Source organism: Pleurodeles waltl, chromosome 3_1 (assembly GCF_031143425.1).
Source record: "Pleurodeles waltl isolate 20211129_DDA chromosome 3_1, aPleWal1.hap1.20221129, whole genome shotgun sequence".
NCBI lineage: Eukaryota > Metazoa > Chordata > Amphibia > Caudata > Salamandridae > Pleurodeles > Pleurodeles waltl.
In genome coordinates this window covers 927804630-927823547 of record NC_090440.1, presented here as the reverse complement: position 1 = coordinate 927823547, position 18918 = coordinate 927804630, and the positions used below count along the sequence as shown (strand labels likewise).

General features: G+C 44.7%; 1 long non-coding RNA gene across 2 annotated transcripts in view; it reads left to right on the top strand.

Moving 5' to 3' along the window:
* Positions 1-18498, top strand: part of LOC138284780 (uncharacterized) — a 227944-nt gene extending 209446 nt beyond the window's left edge. The window contains exon 3 of one of the 2 annotated variants that reach the window (XR_011201458.1): positions 15935-18498. This is a non-coding gene — a long non-coding RNA (uncharacterized lncRNA). Of the gene's footprint in view, positions 1-5874; positions 6279-15934 lie in introns of those variants that run through there. The other variant, XR_011201457.1, reaches the window with a different exon arrangement.
* The last annotated feature ends 420 nt before the right edge of the window (positions 18499-18918 follow it).

The window sequence follows — 18918 nt, the reverse complement described above, 5'->3', positions numbered from 1 at the left end:
TCCGATATATCCCTGAAACCAGAAGGGTCCAGCGGACATAACATTATATTGCTTTTGAAAATCTGCCATAGTTAGAAGAAGTTACTGATGAAAAGGTAGACACAAATGGCTGTTTTGTTTCAACTCAATTTTAATATTTGTTTCATTTCCACAGGAAAAACTTGAAGGATCTACAGAAAGGACACCTTGCTGAATTCAGAATTTTGTCTACTTTTCAGAAATGTGTTGTTTTCTCGGATCCTCCATTGGTTTTACCCTCACTTCTATCACTAACTGGAAGGAGGTTTAAGGCAAAAATAGCAAAAAGGGCTATGTCCCAGTAAAATGCCAAAACTGTGTTGAAAAGTTAAGGTTTCTGACCCAAGTCTACCTGTTAGAGAAAGCTGTGAAGATGGAGATTTTAGCACTGCAAACCCTTCATTGATGCCATGTACAGAGAAAAAAACTGACGCTTTCTTCTGCAGCACTTTTTCCCATTTGTCCTAAAAAATCCTACATTTACTGTATTTTGGCTAATTTCTCCGACCAAGAAAATCAACAAACCATGGGTACCTTTAGAATCCCCAGGATGTTGGCAAAAAAGGGAATATATTTGGCGTGGATACCCTATGTGGACAAAAGATTATGGAGGCCTAAGCACGAAATGCCGGGCTCACAGAATGATTAAAAGTGAGAAATTGGTTATAATAGATTATTCCATTGAGCAGGTCACCACTTCTGACATGCATGGTACAATAATCCCTATGTTGGTCATTGGCCCAATGCCATTGGATCTACTAAGCCACCAGCCTGATTGTGATTGATTTGTAGGGCACCTTCTACCCAGATAGACCCCTTTTCCAGCCGCCATGCACCACTCCATTTTGTGGTTCCATTCAGCAATAGTTGGCCCTAGTTTTTTTCCAGTGTCTCTCTTTGCCAATATGAGTATGTGATTTACATATTTGTGGTGCTTATTTTATGGCAAGACCGGAGGCTCTTATTATGCTTGTCGATCTTGCTTTATTTGAAATAGCAGCAGTCAAGAAACTACGTTTCCCATGAGGCTGAAGGAATAGGCAGCCAATGGGAAAGAAAAATGTATCGGCATTGGAACCAATAGAAACACTTGAACACAGTATAAACATTACACTTGACTGCGACCAGTCCTCTTTCTTGCTGCTCGCAGTCAAGATAAGTGTTCCAAAATTTCTTCACCTTTACTTATCTGCGCGCATTTACTTAAATGTATTTATTTGCATGAATTTTTACTTTAATAATGTTCCGCTGCCGCGCGACTGTGTTTTTATTGCGAAGACTCGCTCCGCGCTGATTTATCTATTCCGCCATTCCCCCCCACCTCGCGCCGGCCTTTCGAGGAAAGCGAACGTTCCAACGGTCGTCTTTTCCCCTCACAAGAGCCTCTGCCTCTTCAGACGACGCGCGCGTAGGCAAAAATACCTAGCTTCTTCCAGACATCCTGAAACCAGCTCCTCTGCCCGACTTCAAGCTTCCGACTGATCCCTCTACACCGGTAACGCCCCGTGGGCGTGTTCTCCCAGGCCTTGCCCTCCACATTTTCTTCTTAACCCTTTCACTTCCAGTTTCAGACAATATGACTGATAATTCTAATAATGAAGATGAGTCTTTTAACCAAGACCTCGATAATTTTATCAGTGATTCTGTGGCAAAAGCCATTAATAATTCAATGGGAAAAATCACAAAAAACCTTCAATCCTCTATACAGGATATGGTTTCCAAATCCTTACTGGCCCATTCTGCGGGGGAATGCAGAAAAAGAAAAATTAAGGATTTGTCTTCACAAAAAACAGATTGTGCTAGCTTGACTGGTGAAACTTCTTCACCCCAGATTGAGGACAAGTCTCCTCCAAGGCCTCCTTCCAAGGAGGGGAACCTAAACTAAAATGCTCTGAAAAGACTAAACATATCTCCGCTACGCCACAAAAAATTACCCTTTCGCATATTTCAGACACAGATGACGACATGGGTGACTTAGACGACCCAGATGACGACCCAGATATCTGGGGCTCCCAGTCTCAATCCTCCCCCCCCCAAGAGAACAAAATTTGATTCGACCACAAACCCCTTCACAGCCAAACAAATCCTGGACCCAGACGGTAACCCCATGTTTAATCCTTCTTTCCTTCATCATCCCAACTCTACCGAATGGTTACCCTCCTCCCATGTGTCTGATTATATTTCCTCCAGACTGAGACTTCCCCTAGACAAACCCACTAGGTCCAAACTAAGATCAGAATGCCCTAGACCTTCCCTTTCTTCTAATATTACCTCTACCCCGTCTATTGATCAATCCCTCCTTACCTTCTTTTCTAAATTTGGCAAAGACCCCCGTAAAGGCGTCGATAAAGCCTGGTGCAACTGCCAAGACAAACTCTTGGACCTGGTCGGTCCTTTGGCCAGAATCTTTGACATGGCGGAATCAGCCAAATCAGAAAATACAGACATCGATCCAGCAGAATTATCCTTGTGGAGCCAAAGAGCCTTCTGCCTCTTAGGCAATGCCAATTTGGCCATTATCCATGAAAGACGGAAAGGTCTCCTACTCAAATTAGACCCTAAATTGGCCAACCTAGCTTTCATTGACCCTGGTATCAAGGCGGATGGTCTCCTCTTCGGGGATTCATTCATAAAAGACCTCGGAAAGTTTGTTTCCACTTTCGCCTCTATAGACAAGTCACAACAATCAATCAAAAAAGTGTTCCACCAACAGGTTTTTGGCAAGGCCAGTACAGCCAGGAGCCACTTTACCGGCCGTTCCGCCCGGTCACAAGGATCTAGAGGCTCCTTCCACGCCTACAACACCTATAATTCCACTTATGATTCACAATCCTCCAAACCCCAATTCTATCCCTAACGCGGCAGAGGCTACCGTGGTCGTGGACATCGCAGCGCCAGATTCAATTACCAACAAGGTAAGCCCCAATTATGGTCTTCCTCCTGTAGGCGGCCGCCTACGTCATTTCATAGAAAAATGGAAAAGTATCACCTTAGATCCATGGATACTCAACACAGTCCAAGGTTACACCATAGAACTCTATTCAGTCCCACATCAACGATCCCTTCCTCCCCCCCTTTTCTTCTCTTCAGAAATGTCGTCCCTAATCTCATCAGAAATCCAGTCACTTCTCCTCAAACAAGCCATTCAGATTTCCCGCCCGGATCCTTCCGGTTTCTTCAGTACCCTCTTCCTATTCCAAAATAAAAATAAAAAACCAAGACCAGTCATCAACTTAAGAAATTTCAATCGATTTGTCGTATACAGGCATTTCAAAATGGAAACCATTATTCATTTAAGAGATATCCTTCTTTCCCAAGACTACATGGTCCGTTTAGATCTTCAAGACGCATACTTATCTGTTCCTGTACACGTGTCTCACAGAAAATTCCTCCAATTCCAATGGCAGGGACAAACTTACCATTTCTCCTACCTTCCTTTCGGCCTCAAACCAATCACGACCCACCTCAGGTCCCTGGGAGTCAGATTGCTCATTTACCTAGACGACATCCTGTTAATGCACCAGGACCGTCTCTCCCTGCAACGTCACTTACAGATGACTTGCTCCCTCTTATCCCAATTGGGCTTTCTCGTCAACAAAGAAAAATCCATGTCTATTCCTTCAAAAAGGATAGAGTTTCTGGGTTTCATAATCGATTCCTCCACAGCTGTCCTCCAACTTCCACAACAAAAGGTAAAATCCACGAAATCAGAGATCCAGAAACTCCTCCGGAGTTCCCAAATCTCTCTCAGATCCCTAGCCAGAGTTGTAGGCCTCCTCGCCTCCTCAATACAAGCCATCTTTCCCGGACCCCTTCATTACTGGGCACTCCAAAGGCTAAAAATCCGACATCTCAGAAGCGGTCTCTCCTACTCAGAGTCCATCAATCTCGACCGCAAGTCCCGTCTAGAGCTTCAATGGTGGATAGAACATTTAGACGCCTGGAACGGCAAGACTATATTTCCGTCAGCCCCAGATCTTGTGTTAGAATCAGATGCAAGTCTGTCGGGCTGGGGCGCACAATGTGGCGCAACCTCGACTGGAGGTTTCTGGTCTTTAGAAAAGTCCAAATTGCATATCAATTATTTAGAGATGCTTGCGGGCTCCTTTGCAATCAAAAGCCTCGCAAAAAACAGAGTCCAGTGTACCATCCTCCTCCGTATGGACAATGTGTCAGCTGTCCGCTACATAAACCACTTAGGGGGCACCAGATAAAAAAACCCTAGCAGATCTGGCAAAAAGTCTCTGGGAATATTGTCTCCACAACAAAATTTCCCTGTTAGCAGAATATCTCCCCGGTTCCCTCAACGATGTCACAGAGTGGCACTCTCGTTACCTCAGAGATTCCAGCGACTGGAAACTTCACCCTTCAGTCTTCCAATCTCTCCTTCACAAATAGGGTCCCTTCAAGATAGACCTATTTGCGTCCCGCCTAAATACACAACTCCCTCTGTTTTTCAGTTGGCGTCCGGATCCTTCAGCCCTCGCTTCCGACGCTTTCCTCCAGGACTGGTCATCCATGCTCAATTACGCCTTTCCCCCATTCCTAATGATTACCAGAGTGCTCGCCCAGGTCAGGCGCCAAAAAGCCTCTCTAATCCTAATAGCTCCATTTTGGCAATCACAAGTGTGGTTTCCCCCTCTCCTCGAATTAACTATCGATTTTCCAGTTCTCCTTCCACTTTTTCCTTCCCTCCTTCGGAATCCAACCGGCTTCCCTCATCCTCTCATCCTCAACAATACTCTTTCCCTATCGGCCTGGAAGGTTTCAGGTATCCCCAACCTCCCATTCCAATTTCGACAGAAGCTTCAGACTTCATTAACAACGTATGGGCTCCCGGCACTAGAAAGGCATACAACTCTGCTTGGTCTCTTTGGTCAAGCTGGTGTCTGGGAAGGAATATCGATCCCTTTTCAACCGATATAAACTATATCATAAATTTCCTTGCTGCACAAGCTGGCACAGGTAAGTCTTACAGGACAATTAACCTTTATAGATCAGCTATTTCCCTTCAACACTCTCACATTAATGGAAAACCGATTGGAGAACATCCCTTGGTATGCCGCCTTCTTAAGGGAGTAAAATTTTATTTTCCTCCGTTACCCAAATATTCCAAATTATGGGATGTCAATGTTGTTTTAAGATTATTTATTTCCTGGCAAGATAATGCAGATCTTTCTCTGAAAATGCTTTCAGCCAAATCAACAATGTTACTTTGCCTAGTCTCCATTAAATGTATATCAGATGTCAAAGCACTAGATATTTCATCCCGACAATTTTCCCCCACAGGTGTTTTATTTACTATTAACAAACGTACCAAAACAAATATACGTTCAGTGTTCTACCCTTATTTCCCCAATCAACCCAAATTATGCGTAGGACAGTGTCTCAAAGTATACGAAGACCGCACAGCCATCCTCAGAACGTCCTCATCCCAACTCCTCATTTCTTTCCGCAAACCCCATAAACCTGTTTCATCCGCTACTCTAGCCAGATGGGTACGTTGGGTCATGACCTTAGCAGGTATTGACACATCGGTATTTGGCACTCACTCCTCCAGGGGTGCCATGACCTCCAAAGCATTTTGGGTAGGTTCCAGACTCGAGGACATTCTGAGATCGGCTGACTGGTCTAATGATTATGTTTTCAGAACTTTTTATTGTAAACCAATTCATACAGCAACCTCTATAATAATTAACATGCTTTAAAAAAGCATAATAAGAGCCTCCGGTCTTGCCATAAAATGTAGATTTTCCTAGTAATTTATGACGGAAAGTCTTAATTTTATTAAAGACACGGAGGGGAGTATTATCCCGCCTCAGATTCTCTAATTTTGTTGATTCTTCCCTCCCACAGCAACAACAAATCAGCCTCAGAACCCTTCCTGATCACCGGAACAAGCTTCCAACACCACCAAGTTGGACCAACCTTCTGCCTCAAGATCATCACAAGCTCCGCTCATCTCCCTGCTTTTTTCCACTCCTCAAATCCTGGATAAACTTTTGCCAAGAACTTTGCTCTCTCATTTGCCATAATTGTTTCTATTATTCCGTTGTTTTCTCACACAGACTAGCCTTCTCGCATCAAGAAAGAGGGCTGGTCGCAGTCAAGTGTAATGTTTATAACGTGTTCAAGTGTTTCTATTGGTTCCAATGCCGATACGTTTTTCTTTCCCATTGGCTGCCTCTTCCTTCAGCCTCATGGGAAACGTAGTTTCTTGACTGCTGCTATTTAAAATAAAGCAAGATCGAGAAGCATAATACTCGCCTCCGTGTCTTTAATAAAATTAAGACTTTCCGTCATAAATTACTAGGAAAATCTACATTTTGATCTTTTACTTCCTAGGTCCCTAAAAGTATGTTGGGTAGTGCTGACAGTTTTTTGTAACTAGTTTTATTGTTATTCCAAACTCACATCCGATTCCCCTCCAGTAAATTTCTCTTAGGGGGCAACTGCGTAATCTGTGAAAAAAAGTACCTCACTGTACACATCCTTGTAGACATATTTAGTTGCTCGTCCATCAAATCTGTATAATTTTTTCCATGCATAGTATATTTCTATGCAGTGTCGTAAGCTGAATTAGCCTAAAGTTATCAATACCTCTCCAGGGAATGTAAGGATTTCTTCCCAAGTTTCGTGTTCCATTTCTCCTACAACCTAATCCCATCTAACTCTTAGGGTCCTCAGTTGTCAGTATGTTGACGATTTATTGTGGGAAAACTGCTCGCTATATTGCGTCGGATTCTAGTGTTTTTTTCTCTCCACAGATGATGCTTCGATTATTTCATTATTATTCCCTAGGCATGAAGTCAGGGAAGCTTTCAGCTGCAAGTTCTTGAATGTCTGTCGCTCGTGCAGCTGACTTTAGGTCTGTAGGTGTGTGACTGAGAACAAATACTTTGCCTAACAATGGGATCCCAATATAATCCAGTTCTCCGCAGTTTGATAATACATTTATAGCCTTAAATCCCGTACCCATCTACAGCAGCGTTTTGGGAGTCAACCTTTTGTTCCACCGCCTTTCGTTATTGAGTTTATGCCATGTTTCCACTACTGCGATGGTGCCAGGATGTACCACATGTGTAATATGTCACCATTCAGCACAGGCAGATATTTCCAACTCCTATAATATATATCTATCTGTTCCGGGTTGAGTTTGTGTAATAAAGCATGCATCCTTCCACTTACTCTGATTAGATAGGATGCTTATATAACATTTTTTATGTTAGATAATCATTTTATAAAGAGCTACACAGCCGAACAGTGAGTGAAGAAGTCTGAAGTAAGAGATTTGGAGTTGAGAAGGATGTGCAGAACAACTTCATGCAAACGAGTGGAGGTGGGCTCACTGCTCTGCTTTGATTACTCTCTCCAGGAGTACAGCGGTAAAGTCGAGCCGAGAAAGGAGATTCTTATTAATTGGCTTGCCTTGTCCATCTTGTGGCTGCCCCTCCCATGAGGCATATCCTATTTACTTGTGTCCTTCCGCTGCTCACTTTTAGGGAACAAGGTTTTTCTTTTTGCTTGATAAATCCACAATAGTGCATGTGCTTACCAGCTGTCTCTGTGTGCTTTACTCCCCTCATCAATCAATCAATTAATCAATCAGTCGACTTGTAGAGAGTGACTTGTTCCCCAGGGGGGCTTCCAGGTGCTGGCAAGGTCCATAGGCCAGCGTAGTGGGAGGATGTTACAGGCTTTGACTATGAGGTAGGAGAAGGAGCATCCCATCTGCTCTGCTGCATTGTATGTGGGGGTACAGGCCAGAGCATGGGAGGCAGAGCAGATGTGTCTGAAGGGTTTGTGGAATATTAGGTGGTGGTTGATGTAGGAGGGTCTGGGGTCATCGGGGCCTTGAATGCTTGGGTGAGGAGATTGAACTGGCAATTCTTCAGAACTGGGAACCAGTGGAGTTTTTGAGGTGGGGGTGATGTGGGTTCAACGCGGGAGATCCAGAATGAGTCTTACTGTGGCTTTTTGTATAGTCTGTAGCCTTGGAACTATTGGGGCCTTGTTTCCTACTTAGAGGGTATTTCGGTAGTCCATTCGACTGGTGGCGAAGGCTTGTGTGATGGTGTGTCTCACGTTTTAGGGAAGCCACTTGAAAATCTTATGTAACAAGCACAGGATAAAGAAGCAGGAGGATGGCACTGTGTTGATTTGGAACTTCATGGTGAGTTTGCTGTCCAGGATGATACTGAGGTTCCTGTGGTGCTCAGCTGGGGTTGGAGTGGACCCTAGTTCTGTGGGCCACCAGTTGTCACTGTCAAAGATCAAGACTTCTGTCTTGTCTGTGTTGAACTTGAGACATTTATCCCTCATCCAATTGGCGATGCCGGTCATGCATTGGTGGAAGTTGGTTCTGGTGGAGGTGGAGTTTTCGGAGGGAGGAAAGGATGAGTTGGGTGTTGTCGGCATAGGATTTAACATTGAATCCTTGAGCTCTGACTAAGTTGGCAAGGGGGGACATGTGGATGTTGAAGAGGGTGGGGCTAAGTGATAAGCCTTGAGGGACTCCGCAATGATTGGTTTAGGTTCGGAGGTGTAGGGTATAAGGCGGACTACTTGTGTTCTGTTGGTGAGGAAGGAGGCGATCCATCTGAGTGAGGCTCTTTGAATGCCTTTGTCTTGAATTATGGAGATGAGGGTGTGGTGGGAGACAGTGTCGAAGGGTGCTAAAAGATCGAGGAGGATAGAGCTGCTGTCTCTCTTTTGTGAAGGAGGTCCCAGATGTCATCAGTGGCTGTGATCAGGGCTATCTTGGTGCTGTGGGTGCTGCAGAATCTGGATTGAGAGCCATCCATGAGGTGATTGTGTTCTAATTAGATCATAAGTTGTTGGTTGATGGCTTTTTTTTATGACTTTGGCCGGGAAAGGGAGCAGGGAGAGAGATCTGTAGTTGCTAAGTTCATTGGGGTCCACTGCGGGTTTCTTCAGCAGAAGTTTAACTTCAGGGTGCTTCCAGTCTTCTGGGAAGGTGGCAGAATCCAATGAGGTGTTGAGTAGGGTGGAAGGTTCGAGGCTGATCCCGGATGCTCCTAGGTTGAATATGTGATGGAGGCATTGATCAGATGGGGCCCCTGAGCCAATAGATTTTATCAAGATGATAGTGTCATAAATGGTGAGGTGGTTCCAGGTGGTTAGCCATTAGATGGTCATTTATGTGGAGGTATGGCCATTGAAAAGGTTTTCCTGGCTTGAGGTTGGGGTTGAAGTTTCTGCAGATTTTGGCAATTATGTCATGGAAGAAATCTCTGAGGCTGTCACATAGGTCTTGAGAGGGAGAGATGTTTCCTGTTGCCATTGCAGGGTTGGTGAATTTCTTGACTATGCAGAAGAGCTCCTTACTGTCATTGTTGTTAGCTTAGATGCGCAATGCCAGGGCATTTTTCTTCATCTCACATAGTTGGTGGTAGTATAGGTTGAGTGCTGAGTTGCAGGGGTTCTGCCAGCTGGGTGTTTGATGGTGCACCACCTTCTCTCGAGGTGCTTGGCTGTCCTGAATTTCTCAGAGTACCAGCTTGCTTGCTTGTTGGATCTTCTGGGTTTCTTGATGGGGGGACGATGTCAGCATAGTCTGTGAGCCAGGTGTGAAGCTTCTGACCTCCTGGTTTACGTTGTTGTGGTGTATTGGCAGGTTGAGGTTGATGGTGTTGGTCCAATCAATCTCTTAGGCCTTGTTACAGCTGGGATGAGTGGTGCTGGGTTGCATTGGGGGAATATAGGGGTCGTGATGGTGAAGTGGACGATTGAGTGGTCAGTTCATGTGAGTTCAGTCGTGTGGCTATATTTGATGGGGTCGCTGGAGGCCAATATGGGGTCAAACAAGTGTCCTGAGATGTGCGTGAGGTTGTGTACGAGTTGGGTGGGGACGATGTTGTTCAGGCTTTTGAGTAGGTTAGCGGAGTTGGTGTCAGTTTTGTCGATGATGTGGAAGTTGATTTCGCCCAAAACATCCAGTCCTTCAAGACGATAGGGGGGAGGGTGATAAAAATCTGTGAGGAGGTTGCAGAAGGTGGTTTGAGATCCGGGTGGACGACATGCAAAGATTCGCCTAACGGTGGATTTCTTATAATTTTGGATATTAGTTTAAGGTGCTCCATTGCTGGAATGGTGTCTTCCATGGAGGTTGCACATTTAATGAAGTCCCTGTGGTGATCCCTCCACTTGGCTTGTAAATGCAGTGGGTAATTCTGTATCCTGCTGGTATGGTTTGGGCAATGTAAGGGGCTGACAAGGGGCTGAGCCAGGTCCCGGTGAGGAAGATGATGTTGGGCTCAAGAATGTTGATAAGATCTCAGAGCTCGGTGGCGTGTTTGCTGAGTGAGAGAGTGTTTAGGACCGGGCATGCGAGCTAATGGTGGGTAGCCAATGTTGCACATCGAGTGGTCCGGGTATTGGTGTGAGGGGTGGGGGTGTAGCAGGTGAAGTAGCAGAGGGTGAAGGTGAAAGGTCCTATCGTGGAGTGCTGTGCGGCACAATGGCAGTGTTTATGGTGGTGTCCAGGGTCGAGGGTGCAGAGGGCTGTAGAAATTTAACTGTGGGTGGTGGTTGGACAGGGGTTCCTGGCACTGGACACGGTCGAGGCGCAGATGGGCTTGTCTTTGGCACACCTTTGGCATGCCAGCGGTGCACCTGCTGTGCTGCCACCATTAAGTAGGTCCTGGAAGGTGGGAGGGGCGCTAGGGGGCAGTGGGTGGGGCTGCATAAAATGCGGAAAGGTGAAGCAGGTAAGGAGAGGGAAAGGTGGGAGGAGGCACATGAGGAGGGGGGAGGTGGAGGCGATGGGAGCAGGAGAAATGAGCTGGAAAAGGGCAAGAAGGAGTATCAGCGAAAGCTGACTAAAAAGGCCCAAAGAGAGCAGAAAAAGCAGAATAAGAGCAAAAAGAATAGTGGAATAAGGTGGGAATGAAGCAAAAGGGAAAAGACTGAAGTGGAGAGTGAGAAAAATGGGCAGGAAAAAGGCAGAAGCAGCAGCAAAAAGAGAGCATGAAGAGGCCCAACAAGAGAGTGTCACAGAAGCAGGAAGAGGAAGAAGAGTTCGGCAGAGGAAAGACAGCCTGGTAGAATGTGGATCCTGGAGCTGGCCGAGGGCCAAAAGAAGTAGGTGGAGTGCTGGGCCCGGGTCCTTATGTGTTGCACCCAGTTACCCTTGTGCTTCTCTCTCCCCTACATTGCATTCGCTTGCCCAGGTGCTTCTTCTGCCTTCCACGTTGCTCTCTCTCGCCTGTGTTCTTCTTTTCTCCATGGTCCATGTTGGTCTCGCTTGCCTATGTGCTTCTTCTCTTCCTTCCATATTACTTCTCCCACCCGCTGTCTTGCTTCACCCCACCTGCACTCTCTCTGTTTCTTCGCCCTACACACCTTTGAAAAAAATGCTTTTGTGCCACTTTTTTCATTTATAGATCCATGTTAGATCTGTATCTATGAAGAAAAAAGGAACCCAATTCATTTTGTAGGCTCGCACATGTAGGATGATACTTGTGCTTGCGTTTATGATGACAGGGCTGCAGCAGCCATGTCACAGCATTTTTGGCCTTTACCCATGCTGCACTGACTGCATCAGGTATGCTGTACAGCATGGGTACTCACAAACATTTTCCCAGGGGCCACACTATTTGGTCTGTGATGTGACCGGGGGCCGCATTGATGCCAGCAGGGTGGCGGTCAGAGGCGTGGTGATGCATATACATCTAGTATCTGAACTGTGCAATGTGAAACCAGAAACTTTGGTATAAATCCCGGCTTCTCCACTTAACCAAATTGTGTGATCCTAGGCAAATGTTTTATTTCACTTTACCTCCTCTTTCTTCATTGTCACATATAAGATCCTTGAAACTTCAGGATGTATGCTGTGTAAAAATACATCTCAATGCAGTGAAATAATCGTGTGTACTAAGGTGAAATGGTTCTGCAGAATAATGAAATGCACTTTTTGACTTTCAAACAGATCATACTTTTATATTTTTGCTGCAAGATGTCTTTAATAATTAAGGTGTTTCTAAAGTTGAGTTCCAGGACACTCTAGTTACTCCCTTTGAATTAGCCTCCAAATAAATACTTGCCCGTTTATTTAACGATTTTTAGTGCTACTGCCAAGTCAAATAAACAGCAGCACAGCACAGTGCTGCTGATGACCTGAGGGCCGCATGTAAATGTCAGGAGGGCCGCATGCGCCCCCTGGGCCGTACTTTGAGTATCACTGCTGTACAGCATCTCTATAAGGCCATTTCCAAAGCCAATGTCCCCTAAAGGAGAGATCTATTGGCTTTTTCAATATTTGTTTTAACAGAACAGTAGCACACCAGTGGTCACCATACACATGAAAGTATTATGACACCCACAACAACATTCAGGGAAATATGTATCCAAATGAAATAATAGATATTTTGAGGAAAATAAATTATGCAGCCTGGCAGCCCAGGGCAACTAGGGACACACACACAGGAGGCCTTTTTACTGGCCTTTTCCTTTCCAGCTAAAAAATGAATTAATGACTACACTCCAGTTTTCAAACATGATAACAAGATAATTGAGGCACAGTGCAAGCTCCATAGTAGGGTGGGGCAGGCCATGGAGTGTTCAACGATTGCAGATTTACCCGTGTTAAGACTTTGTAGGTTTTGTTTTTTCACCACAGCATACCTAACAATCATTTGTGTTTCCTGCATCTGTTAAGTGAAGAATGGCTCGAGACCAAGAGCAGTTCTCTCTCATGCTGATGGGGACCTGAAATGTATCTTTCCTTTCTATCTTCTTCCTGGGTTTGAGAAACGGTGCCTGTGCTGGCAACAATTTTGATCACAAGTGAATAGCAAACTTTTAATTAATCAATTAATAACTATATTTTGGCCATCTAGGGCTAGATGTAGGAAGACGGCAAATTGCGACTTGCAATTTGCGAGTCCGAGCGACTCGCAAATTGCAACTTGCAATTTGCTATGCAGAACGGTGTCTCAGACATCGTCTGCGAGTCGCTATGGGGTCGCAAAGACCCACCTCATTAATATTAATGAGGTGGGTCGCAATTTGTGCCCCCATAGCGACTATGGGCACTCACGGGGATGGAGGCCTGCTGGGAACCTCCATGTCCGTGACTGCTTTTAAATAAAGCAGTTTTTTTTTTTTCCAAATGTAGCCCGTGGATGGTAACTGCGACTCCATTTGCGACCGCGTATGCGGTCGCAAATGGAATTGCATACCACTGCGAGTCGCAAATAGGAAGGGAACACCCCTTCCTATTTGCGAGTCGGAAATGCATTTTGCGAGTCGGTTCCGACTCGCAAATGCATTTCTGCATAGCAAACACACGTTTGCGACTCGCAAACGGCGATTTTCGCCGTTTGCGACTCACAAACTGTTTGCTACATCTGGCCCCTAGTGCCATAAAAGTACACAGTGAAGAGCAATACACAGTATAAATTAATAAAACATTTAAATCTGCTAGGCAATGCTATCATTATAAAAACATCTATAACTAAACATTTCTGATTACCTTCCTTTTACCTATAGCGGCCTCTCATGTTTAAATTGGTCTTCCAGTGACCTTTCACAAAGGCCAATCACTAAATCCATAAGGAGAATGTGTGTTTGTATGTGTGTGTGTGTGTGCAAGCGTACCATAGGGGGGCATTTTGTCTTTGTTCCACATGCCTCCTTCTTTGTGCACCAAGTCGGTGACCACCATTTTGTGGAGGCAGTGTGTGTGTTTTTTTGTGTGTGTTTGTGTTCGAGTGCAGGCACACACTCATGTGAATACCATAGGTGGTCATTATTTTGTCTTTCCTTGCTGTGCCTCCTTCTTTGCTTGCTGTGTGGGTGACCATCATTTTGTGGAGTGAGTGTCTGTGTTTGTGTGCGTGCACACTCAAGTGCACGCCAGAGGTAGCAATTTTATTCTAGTTCTTCATGCCTCTTTCTTTGCTTGCCACATGGGCGACCACCATTTTCCGGAGATAATGTGTGTCATACTGTAACAACAACACATGTCTGAACCAGTATACAAGAAACCTAGGACTGGTGTCACCCTTATTATGGGCTCTTCAACCAGGTACAGCTTGATTCCAGTGGAACAGTGAGCACAGGACTCACATCTAGGCATACACATCGTACTTAGGGCGTCAACTGTAACAACAACAAGGTGATGGATGGAATGCTTGAATTAATCTCTGCCACTGAAAGCACTCAGGGCACATCCCAATCCATCATTTTCCGGCCACCATGCTACCTCGGTTTGGAATGAGCCATATTCAAATAATCTTGACTCTACTCCTTTGGGAGCAGTCCAGTTTGAACTGCCAAGCCAGGTCATCCCTAAACCGGAATACAACCAACCTAGGAGCGGTTTGGCCCTTATTATGGGCTCTTCAGCCAGGTATATCTTGATTTCAGTGGCACAGTAACCACAGAATCACTGTCTGGGCATACCGGTCACACTTAAGGCGTCAAATGTAACAACAACAAGGTGATGGATGGAATGCTATAGTTAATCTTCACCACTGACAATCGCTTGGGACTGCATCCCAATCCATAGATTTTTGCCCACAATGCCACTTCAGTTTGGGCCCAGCCACATGCAAATCAGTCTTGACCCTGCCCCAATGGGAACAGTCTAGCTGGAACTGCCAAGCCCTGTTATCTCTGAACTGGAATAAAAGCAACTTCAGACTAGTTTGGCCCCCCATCTTGTGCTTTTCAGCCAGGTATAGCTTTATTCCAGTGAGCACATGAGCACGGGACCTACGTGTGGGCATACCCATCGCACTTATGACATCAACTGTAACAATAAAAAGGTGATGGATATGATGCTTGAATTAATCTGAGCCACTGACAATCGCTTTCGCTGCATGCCATTCCATAGTTTTTTGCACACCATGACACCTCAGCTTGGAGTGAGCCATATGTAAATCAGTCTTGACACTGCTTCAACAGGAAAAGCCCGGACTGAACTAACAAGCAAGGTCCACACTAAACTGGAATATAAGCTACCTGGGACCTGTTTCATCCTTATTATGGGCTTTTCAGCCCGGTAGAGCTTTATTCCAGTGGCATAGTGAGCACGGGACCCACATCTGGGCATAGCTGTTGCACTTAGTGCATCAACTCTATCAATCATAAGGTGATGAATGGAATTGTTTTTGCATAATGTGTGTCCCAGGCAGCCATTGTGTCTTTATTCTCTATACCTCTTTCTTTGCTTGCCATGTGGGTGACCACCATTTTGTAAAAGCCAGTGTGTTTGTGTGATTATTAATCACATTATGCCACTTTTAAAAGCCTTTTGCTGGGAGCATTGATCTTTATGTCCCTCTAGGAGACAATGTCATATTTGTTCAGTTTTAATTTTTGATAGATTATTCCAGTTATAGGTGTTTTTTTTTGTGACTGACTGCAGTAGTCTGTAGTATGTGGTTGCTGTTTTATTCAATTTAATATTTTTGCCTCATCTAAGGGGGGTCTCATGGGCTGTGGAGAGTGACTAGTAATCTACTAATTTATTTAATATATGTTTGCCAGCCCCCCTGAATACCAAAGGGGGCTTAGGGCCAATGAAGGACACCAGATATTTTTTATTAATTTAATTGATTTTTCCTCCCATTGCCTCCCATAGGGTCCCAATGGGCCCTGGAAAAACACCAGATATTCATTAATTAATTTAAATTAATGTTTCCTCTCCCCTGAGTCTCATAGGGGTCCCATGGGGCATGGGGGGACGCCAGGTGTTTATTAATGTATTTAATAGATTCCCCCTCCCTCTCAGTCTCACTGAAGCCCCAATAGGGCTTAAAGGAACACCAGGTATTTTCTGTATTAATTTAATCAATGTATACAATATTGTTATGATGATGATTTTATTGCACTGACTAGTGCTGCCAAGTTACACTCTTTTTCTTATTTTTATTTTTATTGTTTGTAGGTACAAATTGGAACCTGAGACAGAGAGAAATCTGTGAATTAGTTGACACCATAGTCCTGAGACTGCTCTCCCTGTGGTTAGCTCATGCTGCTTACCAGCAATAGCAACAATAGCAAAGAAGATGGCCCCAGAGAAGCAGGCTTCTGCCAAGAAAGCAGCTATTCGCATCAAGCCCTCATTCTTTATTCAGCAGCACTGCGTACCTGGATGCACCCTCTCATGGGCAGTAAGAGGTTGGGAGAAGGTCTACCTTTGTTAAACAATGATGCCACTACCATCAAAACTAAAATAGATGTATATGAGCGTTGCAGTTGTGGCTGAGAGTAGTCAGTCTAAATTCGAAAATGTCCCAGCAGCAAATTTAATCTTCCCAGGAAACTCAATAGTAACTAGAGTCTACTACATCTGACCTTCCAAAGGTAGGAACAGAGCAGGATTTTGAGCCTGCTGCAAGCAGGATGTTGTGGCTGCTCTTCCATTGGACACAAATATCTTCACTAGGTGAAAAAGGAGCACTCTCCCATCTTCTCCAAGCTTGACATCAGACAATGATGACATGGATTGGACCACAAGCATTGCCACAGGAGACAAGGGAAAGGAAGTTGGCTGAAAGCCTTGAAAATAAGGGACATGGAACAGTGATTGTTCATGTTGAGAGGGACACACAAGAAATGCATGTCACTTCTATTAACCTAATCTGAGTCACAGTTTTCCATCAATACCACCCGCTTCTATCATGAATCCAAAAATGTGCACACACACTCATCTTTACTGCAGTCGCAGTCTGTTGTAGGGAAAGGCAAACACAACAGCAATAGCTCCACCGCAGCATGTTGCTCAGGCTTTGACTGTATAAGAAAGCTCTCTCCTCCCCAGTTTGGGATTTGTTTAAACCTAGGCCGCAAGAAGACCACATTGAAGACTATACAATTTGGGAAAAAGTGTGCTTTGTTAGATGCTATTTAGACATTACAGTACTGGAGGCCAACCTGCCCATCTGAAAAACCAATATTCAATCATGTTGGAACAGCATCTGAAAAGGATATCTGATGTAGAGAAAGAAGAAGTCAAACAGATAGAAGGAAGTGGCGATGATGAGGAAAGAGAGATGTCACCAAAGAAGCCCTGTCGCTCTTAGCGTCAAGCCATCACCTGTGGCACTCTCAGCATGGTGCAAGGAAAAGAGGGATACAGTCACCTCAGACCATCGAAGCAGCATTCCCACTACCTGTATGTCACACATGAAGATATCCTCAGAAAGAAAACAACAGTCACAACAAGCCACTATCAATTCTGTGTTCGGCAAAGAGTCGCCGTACAGTCAACACATGAGCAATCCATGCTTTAAGCAGGAAGATGGACAAAATGTTAGTGCTTGACATCCTCCCTTTTTCTTTGGTCCGTTGAGCCATCAGAGAAGTTTGTCTGTGGTGGTGATGGAGTAGTCACCGCTGTGGCCAAATGTAAGGTCTGTCATGCACTCGCCTGATTCCAAGGCGATGCTGGACCTCTTACCCCCTGGAAAGCAAAACCCTTAAATCATACACTGCCCTCGAGGGAAAGGGGGAATTGAGACAAAATAAGAAAAGATAGACTTGCAGCACCAGTCCTGCTCTGCTGCCTTGCAACACTGCGTAAGTGGTTCTACACTCCCTGGACCTTTGGTGTTGGTGTGGATGTAGTGCACTGGAAATACCAAGAAGAATAGTTTACTGTCAACATCAGGACAGTGCGCGCTCTACGGGCGACGTAATGCAATAAACCAACGCTTATGAAATGTAATAATTCATGCATTATGTGTTAATGCAGTATGTTAACCTTTTGCATTGCAGAGATTCATATTGAAACATCATTAATGCGGTTTGCAATGTATTGCTCATTTTCAAGGCCTTGCTGCAGTATTACAGGGTGTGGTTAGGGTTTGGTCCCTATTCTAAGCCTTTCTAGAATCCCTTCCTGCAGCCTGGCTGGGTGTGGCACGTGGGCAGGGCCTGGGTCTATTTAAGGGGCCCAGCCCAGCTCCACGTGCTCACTATTCAGAGGTCGTGGTGCAGAGCGGCAGCATTTTCCTGAGCTCCTGTTCTGAAGGCCTACCCAGGATTTTCAGGCCCTGTCTTAATTTCCATGGTGATCTTCAAGCAGGGCGGTAAGGCGGAGGTCGGGTTAGGTCCCCGACTCAGTTTTCAGAAATACTCGAGTTTTTGGCCTTTTGGTTACATCGCATGTGCAATGGTTTTCCTGGCATTTAACTTTTGCAGTTCGGATCGGCAGTGTGCGCAATCGTATCTTGGCATTTAAACCTTGATGGTTGAATCGGCAATTGAGTGCACAATTCATTCTTGGCATTTAACTCTCACAGTTCGGATCGGCAGTGTGCGCGATCGTATCCTGGCATTTAATCCTTGATAGTTGAATCGGCAGCAGTGTGCGCGATTCATTCTTGGCATTTAACGCTTGTAGTTCAGATCGGCATGCGTGCGATCATGTTTTAACACTTGAACTTTGATGATCGAATCGGCAGCAGTGTGCGCGATTCATTTTTGGCAATTAAAACTTGCAACTCAGATCGGCAGAGTGTGCAATCGTATTTTGACATTTAGATCCTGATGGTTGAATCAATGGCAGAGTGCATGATTCATTCTTGGCATTTAACCCTTGCTTTTCAGATCGGCGGAAAGCACGATCATTTCTAGACATTGAAATCTTGATACACAGTTTCAATATTTAAAGCGTATAATAATTCTTCAGCAATTGAATCTTGAAAATCTAGACAAAGTGTATCCTTGCAGTATCATTCATGAGCTTATCACAGTTTATTCCTAAAAAAACAATGTGTTCATTGATTACTGTTATAGTGTGCCTTTGCAGTATCATTCATGAGCCTAACGCAGTTTATTCCTGAAAACTAATGTGTTCATTGATCACTGTTATTAAGTAGCTTCTATTCAAATAATAACTTGAGTCATTTTAAGGTTCAGAGTCTC